The following is an 11,865-nucleotide window of genomic DNA, read 5'->3' as shown; positions in this document are numbered from 1 at the left end:
TTAATGAATGTTGAATGAAAATAAGTTAAGTAATAAAAATACGTTAACAAGAACTTTAAGAATTAAAATTAATAGATTGATTTTATTAGTTAATTGATAATGAATCAATCAAACAATTAAGAGTATTTTTATTATTAAATAAAGACACTATAATAAACCATATTAAGCTACATAAATATTACAATAAACTATATTAAACTACGGGAATGGCTAATAAATACCAAAACTTTTAGGCGGAGTTTATTCGTCAAGCTAAAAATTTTTAAACGTTAATCTGTAATGCATCTAATAAAATACAAATATACAATTAATTGTTAATATCTAACTATCTTACTTATAAAATACTTACCGTGCCTGTTGATCGGTGATGCGACAGATGCGAACACGTAGGATCTGGGTTCAATATGAACAGGTCAACAAGAGAAAAGGTTTGTGTGGGTCAGACGAGGGCGAAGGACGGTAAAGAAGTTATCGTTTTTGGGATAAAAAGTTCTGAAGGTTGAAGGTTATCGAATTCCGAATTTGGGTTTTAGAGAAGCTAAGATAAATAGATGAGAGGTTCTTTGGGATGATTAGTCAAGTGAGAAGAGAACTAACAAGGGTTTGCTACAGCATAGCGGGTTGGCCTTTGAGTTCCTGGCTACAGGCGGCCTCGGCGATGTTCCACCGACAGCTGCGGCTCCTCCCAGCGGCCGCCGCTCTTCTGTGGTACCACCTCTAGTCCTTCTTGGCTTCCCTTCTCTCGAATGTCTTCTTCGCCGCGCTCCCAGAGGTTCGTGTCGTCTAAGGGCGAAGCCGTGTTAGGTGACACGATCTCTTCTTCCAGTTAAGAATTTAAAAGGTGTTAGACATGAGAGAAAAAAGGACGAGTATTACTATTAGTAAAAAGAGGGATAAAATAGGGAGCTTTTACCCATAGCAATCAAATGAATCTACGCACGAGCCAACTGGATGAACTTAACAACTTAACTAGAAGACTAAAGCAATATAAATACAAATGGCTCATCTGAAGTCATCAAAATAATTCTTACAACTACCGTCACGCAACTAACACAATTAAACGAATGTGACTTTCAAATACCACCACGTCAACCTTGTGGATGGATGCTACCAACGTCCACAAATAAGACTACTATTATCGGAAGTCGACCTTCGTTGATGAGTCAAGGCCTTCAACGAAAGCTAACCAATCTACAAACCAGAAATATCAAATATGAAAAAAAAATATAATTCAAAAAAATTAAGATTTTAGTAATGTTAAAATTTTTAAAAAAATATTTTTTACTTTTCATCTCAATCAACCAATGATATATCTATGACAAATTATAAGTAATCAAACTCCAATTTATAAGTAATTCAATTTCTCTAATCTTAATCAATTATCAATTCTTTGATTAATTAATTGTGACAAGAGGTTAAGAACATTTATAGATTTAAAAAACCACACAACTCTCAAGAACCAAACTAAGTTGATTCGATGTCACTTATCAAGTTATCAAGTCTAAGTTCAAAAAGTAAGAATCGTGAGACGAAGTTTTCAAGCTTAATTCAATTAATTAACTTTTTCAAGATATTAAGAGAATTCAAGTCAGAGAAGAATTAGTTTTCAACACATTCAAATCCTTTGGATGAAGAACGAAAACTTTTTCTTAAGAAAACATCAATGCATTAATCAAGATAGAAAAACTATAACATTAGTCTATAGGAATCAACAAAGCTCCTAACCTTAACTAAGGAGATTAGTGACTCATGTTTCAATAAAAACCTAAAATTTAGAATGGAAGACGGCCAAAAGATCTGAGACCCCTACAAAAAGTTTTCAGGATACTTTTTATACTAAAACCTAAAATAAAAACTAAGCATTAAATGCAAACTTAAAAGCAAAACATAATCAAATCTTTTAAAATTAATCTTCAAATCTTCTTAGTGATTTAGGTCCATCACTTAATGATTCAATCCTTGGCTTGGTTATTTAATATGGGCTTGAGGAGAGTCTTCTTTAAGTGTGTGATCTTGGACCTTTCTGGGAATGTGGCACGCCTATCCACTGGCGTGTTGCACATCTCTTCTCAAGCTTTGGTGGCCTTCTGGAGTTCTGGCCCGGTGTGCCACGCCTTGCGCATGGCGCGTAGCACGCCGCAACTTTTTTCTTCCTTGGGAGTTCCAACCATGGCGTGTGGCACGCCCTATGTATGGCATGTTACACACCAGTTTTTGCCATTATCGAGGCCTTGAAGGCGTGCCAAAATGGCACACTCTTGTATATGGGCATGTGGCGCCCAACCTTAAAGTGGAGTCATGCATACGCATGGAAGATGCGTACGCATGATTGGGCAAAATTCTTCATTTGTGCATATGCATGGGGATGCGTACGCATGATCCATCAAACTTTCAAGCTTTGTGGGTACGCATGGGGATGCGTACGCATGATTAAGCAAACTTTAGGTCTTGTGTGTATGCATAGGAGATGCGTACGCATGACTGCTCCTTCGAAGGCATGCCAAAATGACACGCCCCTTATCTTGGCATGTTACACGCCACGATTCTTGGCCTCTTGGAGCACGCTTTTTGGGCATGTGACACACCCTGGCTTTGGCGTATTGCATGCCCACATTTATGCATATACACCATGGACTATTATATATCATTGGAAAGTTTTGGATGTTAGCTTTTTAACACCGCTAGAAGCGCTTCGTTTGAACCTCTTCATTTCAAGTTATGCTCATTGGAGTAGGAAGAGATCAAGGTTGCTTGCCCACTTTGTGCACAAAATTACCCCCTGGACTTTTGTCCCAGCGTGTGGCACGCCCTCCCTTTTGGCGTGTTGCACGCCCTCTCCTCTACTTCCTTGTATGTGCATGTTGCACGCCCTCCTTTCTGGCATGTTGCACGCCAGTTTTCTGCCTCCTGAGGGATGTTTTTCTGGTTGCTTTTCTTTGCTTGTTCTTTGCTTCTCTTTTGCTATCATTCTCCTACAATTAACAAGAAATTAAAGTATTCAAAGTACTAATATAATATCATATAAAAGCACATGGTTATCAAGCAAAAAGTCATCAATTTCACCTAAGAAACACCCAAGAAGAGTACATAAGATGCTCATGCATCACAACACCAAACTTAAGCTCTTGCTTGTCCTCAAGTAAGCAAAGAATCATGCCTAAATCATCAAAGTTTTAAAGCTTAAAATGTAAGGGGTGAATGGTAACAATTCAAGTGGTTTTGATTAGTCGTTTCACTTATGCACAATTCAACACAAATGGTTATAGTCTTTCAAAGCCTCTATCCGAATTAGATTATGAAGTCCTTCCTTGAATCATCACCTTGAAGCAAGCTTATTTACTTTCTTTTCACATTTTTTTTGTTGGGTGCTTTGCACCTTGAGCCTAGCCAAGATTCTAAATGTTTTGTCTCAAACTTTGCTTGACACAGAAACACCACAAGTACTTGATCGGGGAGCACTTTGAGTTCGCAATGTCCTTTTAACATTCTCAATTAGAGGTGCTCAGAGCTTTTGGCTTCTCTTTCTTTGGGGGGGGGGTGCTTTGCACCTTTGAGTTTAGCTGTGACTTTAAATGCTTTGTTTTCAAGCTTTACTTGATACATAAGCACCACAAGCACTTGACTTAGGAGGCTTTTTGAGCTTATTTTTCTTTTAATTTTCTTAGTCAGTAGTACTTAGAGACTTTGGCTTCTCTTTCAATCCCTTTTTTTGTTAATTATTGTTTGTTATATTCTTGCTTCTCCAATGCTTTGTCAAGTGTGAAGATCCCATAACAATCCTCTAAACTACCCCAAATAATTTTGCTCGGTAAGTGTTGAACATTTTAGTTAGTTTGGTCTTTTAAACTCACATTGTCATGCTCTCTATATTCAACACCTTGTTCCTTTTTTTTTCTTCTTAGCACATGATCCTTACTTGCTTTATGTAGCAAGCACAATTATAATTGTGGGTTGTGATGGACAAGTCATGATAAGCTCTTGAGAGACAGGAACCATAAATACATTATATGAGATAAAATAGGATAACATACATGCACATAATTAAAATGGAAGGAGGCAAATAGAATTCAACAACCTTAGTTATCATTGCCATCGTCGTCATCATCTTCTTCGTCATCCTCTTCATCACCTTTTAGGCTATGTAGAGCATAGCCTCCAATACCAAACTTAGAATGGTTGCTTGTCCTCAAGCAACAAAGAAAAACAATGGTGATGGACTAAGGAATAATCATGATTATGTAGTAAAAACAATTAAGTGATGCGAAAGCTTATTGAAGTAAAACAAACAAAATTAAAAACAAGACAAAATTAAAGACAAAACAAAATTAAAGACAAAACAATGTAACATAAATAAGTTGCTAATATGTTTGCATGGGGGGTGTACCTTTGCATGGGTGAAGTGTGGCAACACCAAACTTAGTGTGAGAACACCAAACTTAGTGTGACACAATCAAGGAGAGGCTAAGCCAAGTACCCAGTGAAATGCAAACAACATGTTGGTATAGTAATACCAAACTTATTCCATCAAACACATATACAACATGAAGCAAAGCAAAAGAAAAATAAAAAGAGATTACCTAACGTTGGGTTGCCTCCCAACAAGTGCTTCTTTAACGTCACTAGCTTAACGGTTGATCCTTGCTAAGGTGGAGGTTGATCATAGTGCTCCAATGCCTCCCTTCTCACTGTGAATGTCCTCCTATTATCTTCATCTATGAGTTTAATGTGTTCCAAAAAATGGATCTTATTTACTGTGTAAGGTCCATATCATTTATGGAACTTGTCTGGCCACATCCATGGTGGGGAAGGTAATTGTATCACTTGTTATCTAGATGAGAAGTCTCTTATAGGGTTCTTCTTATTTCTCCATCCTTTAGGTATCTTCTTCTTGGGAGCTTCCCTTTCTTCATTTGATAATACCCTCCCAACACCAAACTTAGATTTGATGTCAGGAGGTTATTTATTGATTTCAAAAGGTAGCTTAGGTTGTAAACTCTTGTTAGTCTCATTTGTGTCTTCAATTTGTTGCACCTTTTCTCTTTCTTCTTTTCTTCCCAAGCATGGAAGTGGAACTTCTAGAGATGCTTCATCAGGGGGTTCTTTGAGACTTGGATCACTTGATTCAACCTTCATGCAATCCTCCTTGTCACTCGAGTGATGCATAATTTTAAAAACATGAAATACTAAGTGCTCATCATGCACCGTCAACATTAATTCACCTTGTTCAACATCAATGAGGACTCTCTCAGTGGTTAAGAAAGGTCTCCCTAGAATGACGGAGGAATTCTCATCCTCTTTTATGTCAAAAATAACAAAATTTGTTGAGAGAAAAAATTTTTTCACTTTGATCAATACATTCTCAACCACTCCATGTGCTTGTTTTATTAATTTGTCTACCAATTGGAGGGCTATTCTTATGGGTTTAACCTCTTGAATTTGTAACTTTTTCATCATAAAGAGGAGAATCAAATTGACACTTGCCTCTAAATCACACAATGCTCTTTCAAAGGTTGTGTTTCCAATAGTGCAGGGGATTTGGAAACTTCCAAGATCTTTCTTCTTACTTGGAAAATTCCTTTAAATGATTGTACTATACTCTCTAGTCATGACCATTGTTTGGCCTCCCCTTAAGGATCTTTTCTTGGATAACAATTTGATGTGAAGAGAATTGATGTCGATTTAAATTTTCTCTCAAAATAGGATCACTTCGTTGTAAGTATAGCCAAATCAATAACTAACTCTCAACATCAAATTTAATTCTAAAAGGTAGTCACAATCAAAACATAATAATAAACTGAGAGTATTTAAACTCCCGGGTTATCTTCCCTAGGAGTTACAATGAAATATCAATATTGTTGGCTATGAGGGAGTATGGAAGTTGGGAAAGTAAGAGAGCAAGGAATGTAAATGGCAAGAAAGTAAATGAACATGCAATGAAATTAAAAGGAAAGCAATTAAAAATAATGCAAATGAAAATCAAATAGTAAAAAGTGCTCTAGGTGAGAATTGGGGAATTAAGGATTCCTATCCTAGTTATGGACCACAAACATGGCAATTGTGTAGAATTAATCCCAATTAGTCAATCCTACTTGAGAATTAGTCAAAAGGGCATAATTGACTCTAATCCCTAAATCCTAAGTCAACACTAGTAGGTCACTTAGAGTCAAGGAAAACCAAACCAATTAACAATCTTCAGACAATGCGGAATGGACATCCACAACTCAATTCCACCTAAACACCCAATTTCCCAACCAAGAGTGTGTGACGTGGCAGAAATTGGCGAGTCAAGAATTGTTATAAGATATGCATTGCAAGTATAGTTCTTAACCAACCAGAAATCCGCTTATCAATTTAGAAGGGTGTCACAAAAATTAAAATTAAAATACTGGGAGTATGAATCCCAGGTCGTCTCCCAACGAGTTGCAGAAATGTGTGCTATTTTATTAATCAGATGTTTTCAAAATGGTTTAAATTGAATAACAAGAAATTAAATTAGAGAATTTATGCAATTTAAATAAAAGCCTTGACTGGGAGTAGATTAGCTGGAAGCCCTATTCTTGTTGGAGTACTCTCAAGATTAATTGACAATTGAAGGTTGTCCTGTTTAGTTATCCCTTACTAGGTAAGGGAGAGTCAAACAAGTTGGAATGCTACTTCTATTCACAAGTTCCAACCCACTCAATTAAAAGGGATTGGTGTCAGTGACTAGAGGGCAATCCAACAATAAACCCAATTACAATTTTTCTTTTTGAGCATTCTGACTCAAGGGTTCCTTTCAATCAACTCCCCATCAAGTTAGGAAACTACTCGCTCATTGTGAATGTAGAATTCATAACATAGGAAAGGGAATTAAAGAAAGACATGATAAATAAAAATCAAAGAAATCAATTAAAAATAAAAATAATTCTTGTATTAATAAATTCTAAAAATAATTCAATAGTAAAATTGAGTAAATTAAAGGATATGGAAGAGTAAGAGCCAAGTAAAGAAAACGAACTAGAATGATGAAGTCTTGATGAGGTAATAACTCTTCTCTATATCCCAATGCAAAAAGCAATAGAAATAAAATCCTAAGAACTATGAATGTGTACAGAGAAAACCTAGAGGAGGAGTAAAACTAGATCTAAAAACTAAAAATTGTGTAGAATGAATGTTGTTCTCGGTCTCTGCATGTTCTCTGGCTCTAGTCTGCTTTTTTGGGCCGAAAACTAGGTCAAAACAGGGCCCAAAATCGCCCCCAGCAAATTCTGCAGATTATGCAGATCGCGCACGTCACGCGATCGCGTCATTCATGCGGCCGCGTCATTCGGCCTTTTGCCCTGCCACGCGAGCGCGTCGTCCACGCCTCCGCGTCACTTGTGCTATTCCAATCCGTGCGGTCGCGTGAACCATGCGGCCGTGTCACTGCGATTTCCTCTCTTTCGCGCGGTCGCATGAGCCATGCGGCCGCGTCACTTCTCGCTGGTCATCTCCTCAATTTCTTGTGTTCCTTCCATTTTTGCAAGCTTCCTTTCCAATCTCCAACTCATTCATGCCCTATAAAGCCTGAAACACTTAACACATATATCACGGCATCGAATGGAATAAAGGAGAATTAAAATACATAATTAAAAGTCTCTAGGAAGCAAGTTTTCAATCATGTAATAATTTTAGAAAGGAAATATAAATGCATGCTAATCATATGAATAAGTGGGTAAAGATCATGATAAAACCACACAATTAAACACATTATAAACCATAAAATAGTGGTTTATCAACTTTCCCACACTTAAACATTGGCATGTCCTCATGCTTAGTTGAAGGAGATAAAATAAATGAGTAGGAACATGTAAAACTCATGCAATGCAATGCAACCTATATATGTGAATGCAACTATATGATTCTTGTCCACTTGATCAATAGTAAATAAGCTCTTCAAAATAATTACAAGTCAAATTCCACTAATTCAATTCTTATACAGTAAGAACAGATAACAATGCAAGAATGTAGCTCATGAAAGCAAGGAACATAGAATTTTAAGCATTGAACCCTCACTGATGATGTATGTACGCTCTAATCTCTCTAGTGTATAGGGCAATCACTCTATCCTTCTCTAATCATGCTCTCTAATTTTTTTTGTTTTTCTCCTAACCAATTAACAACATTTAATATACCAATGCAAACATCATGAGGTCTTTTCAAGGTTGTAATGGGGCCAAGGTAATGGTAAGGATACATATGTGGCTAAGTAAGCTTATAAATTGAATCTTTAATTAACCCAAGCTTTAACATAACCTATATATATTCTTTATAACTTTAGAATTCATACCTAGCTACCCAGAATTTCCCTTTCACATTCCATACTCGTGTATCAACTTTTTATTTTAATTTTATCATACATGCATTGATCTTTGAATTCTTAACTTAGCATGGGTAATTTTGTCCCATTATTTATTTATTGAATATTTTTTTTAACATAAACATAAAAATAAACATAGCTTATCAATGCACATAGATTTTTAATTCTTATAGTTTCACATGAGTAGGTATCCAAATTCCCATTATATTATCATGACACATTCCCTTATTATCTTTTGTTCCCACAATTTCTCATACTTAATTAGCACACACAATTCTATCTTAAGCTAACCAAAGATTCAATTTGGGATATATAATTGTTTTTTTTTCTTCTTAAGGCTAGTAATGTGGTAAAATATAGAACAAATGGGATTTAAAGACTCAAAGTGGCTAACAAAGGTAATTGAAAGGGTAGGTTAAATTTGGATAAGTGAGCTAAACAATTAATGACCTCAATCATATGCAAACATATAAATATAATAAACATTGGACATATAGGATGGAACAAAATATAGATTACAATCATAGAGAAGTAAACACACAAGAATAAAATAATTATGGTTAAATAATGTAACCATGCATAAAGGCTCAAATCTCACAGGTTGTGTGTTCTTTTAGCTCAAAAATCATGTTCCAAATAATCTCCTTGAGGTATGTAAATCGGCGCTTGTTACGGCGCTCTCTCATCTTAGCTTTGTGTTCCTGCCGATCCAACCTTTCGAGTATCTGATGGAGCAGTTGGTCTGTTGTAGGTGCTTGTGGTGTTGAAGAAGGAATATCTTCAACCGGTTCAGTAGGATGGCTTGTGGCGGCTGGTGGAGGTCTGATGTATTTCCCGTTAGGGACATACTGATCATCCCGTGGGAGCACGGCTTTGGTGTCCCCAGCTCTGTAGGAAATTCCAGCTGCTGAGACAATATCTGAGACCAAGGCGGGAAAAGGTAAGTTGCCCGCAATTTGTACATGTCCCATGGCATTCCGGATGTGTCTTGGTAGGTTCAGAGGTTGGTCTGTAAGGATGCACCAAAGTAGAACGGCTATGTCCGCAGTGAAGGAGGACTCGTGAGTGCTCGGGAAGACGTAATGGGACATGATCTGTGCCCATACGCGAGCCTCCAAGGTAAGTGCTGAAGCCGATATTCCCTTAGGGCGGGTACGATGGTATCCATAGATCCAACGGCTGCCAGGTAGTGCGATAACTCTGAGAACGGCGTCCCAGTCAAATTGGTACATCTGGCGCTTGAGTGTGGCTTCTTGAAAGGCGTCCAATCCTTCTGGAATAGGGGGAAGACCTAGAGCTTTTTGAATGGCCTCTTCTGTAATGGGGACTTGCTTCTGATGCGATAACTCTGAGAACGGCGTCCCAGTCAAATTGGTACATCTGGCGCTTGAGTGCGGCTTCTTGAAAGGCGTCCAATCCTTCTGGAACAAGGGGAAGACCTAGAGCTTTTTGAATAGCCTCTTCTGTAATGGGGACTTGCTTCTGACGGACAAAGATAGACTGCAGGGTTGGCAGGTGGAAGTTGGAGTAGAACTCGACTACCCAAGAAAGATTGACCTGCCTCGGCTGTCTCTGTAGGAAACCCCATTGTCTTTGTGCAATTTGCGACTCAACAAAGGTAGCAATATGGTTTGGGAGGAGAAGAAGGTATTCGTTGTTGTAACTCCTTTCTACCAGGATGGGGAACATCTGCTCATAGTAGCAATTAGGAAATCGCGCAGTGTCCTTTGCTGGGAAGGCTTTTTCTTTATCATCAACCTTTATAATCCTCTTAGTTCTTTTTGTTGAGAGTTTAACCGTAGTTGAAGAGGGCTCTGCCACTAATTCTCTTTTTGTTCCTCTTCTTGCTGGTGGTTTGGGAGTAGCTTTCTCTTTTCCTTTCTTGGTGGCCATCCTGAAAAGGGGAAAAAAAGAAAGTAACGTAAATTCAAAGAGATAGAGCAAGGAAGAGGGTTGTATAAGTGATAAACAATGTATGGTAAAGAGGATGTTGTTAACACATGGTCATGACTACATGTGAAAAGTTCATCAATGGAAATATAGCAAGTGCATTGGAGGATAATTAAATGCAAGGGGTTTATTGGCATGCAGGCAAAGGCATGAGTAGCATAGATCAAGCATTTAATTAGTTGAATGTGTTATCACTCGTAACAAACTAGCCCTCACGTTTGTATTGACAATTAAATTTAATTAATACAATAGTAAAGGGAATTTGTGAAAAGCAAGCATTGAATAGTAGAATAGAATAATGTAGAAAATTGCATGATGCCATATGGGCTTTTTCACAAACACATAGCATGCATGGTAAATAAGGTATAGAAAGTATTAAAGTGAACATGCAAGCAACCCTTTAAAAAGGTAATATATAATTGCCAAACAATTTTACAACAATCCACAAGCATATAATGAGAAATAATGACTCAAATAAATTTCCAACACCAAGTAAAAAGGAAAAAGAAAGAAAAAGAAAATATGGATAACGAAAGTAAAAAGAAAAGAAAAGAAGATAACATATAAAAATAAGAAGAATAATAGAAAAGTAAGGGGGGAAGAAGAAAAGAAAACCTTGTTAATGGGGGTGAGAGAGAGAGAGAGTAGAAAGTGAGAAAGAAGGAATAAGAAAGAAGGAAGAAATAAAGAGGGAAAAGAGAAAATAGGATTTGGGGAAAAGAAAGATAAGATAATTGGCAAATCAGGGAAGCTGTGCGGCGCAAGCGACGCGGTCGCGTGGGGCACGCAGTCGCGCGACTTGCACTTATACTAATTGACGCGGTCGCGTGACCCGTTTTATGCTACTGGCGTGAGGGCAGCCTCGCACTTGCACAACTCTCTGTTCAAACTCTTATTGCGCCAAATGTTGGGTGACGCGATCGCGTGGGGCATGCAATCGTGTGAGTGGCCATTAGAAGGATATGACGCAGACGCGTGAGCCATGCATCTGCGTGGGAAGAATTGTGCGTTCAGCGCCAATCCAGCACCACTCTAGCACAACTTTCGGTCGTGCACCCTTTTCACGTCGAATTCCAAGGCACGCGGCCGCGTGAGTGACGCAGTCGCTTGGGAGGCCAATGTTCCCACCCGACGCGAACGCGTCAGCAACGCGGTCGCGTGGGGCAATTTATGCCACGGGCATGCCTCCAGCCACGCTCTCGCGTGACTCTCTGTTTGTTTTATTATTTTTTGCAATCACCTGCGACGCGGACGCGTCAATGATGCGGTCGCGTCGCGTGAATTTTTTTTTTTAAAATAAAAGTATGTAAATGCAGATGCACGAAATGTACTAATAAAGAGAAGAGTTATTGAATAGGAAAACTAAGAATAAAGAAAAGAACGATCATACCATGGTGGGTTGTCTCCTGATGCACGGAAAACTTGTCTCGCAACAAATTTCCTTCGGCAAGTGTACCGAATTTGTCGTCAAGTAAAAACTCACAATAGAGTGAGGTCGAATCCCACAAGGATTGATTGATCAAGCAACTTTAATTAAAGGAATGTTCTAGTTGAGCGAATCCAGGATTTGAGTTTAG

This window comes from Arachis ipaensis, chromosome B09 (assembly GCF_000816755.2).
Source record: "Arachis ipaensis cultivar K30076 chromosome B09, Araip1.1, whole genome shotgun sequence".
Taxonomy (NCBI): Eukaryota; Viridiplantae; Streptophyta; class Magnoliopsida; order Fabales; family Fabaceae; genus Arachis; species Arachis ipaensis.
Note: the sequence above shows the minus strand (reverse complement) of the source record.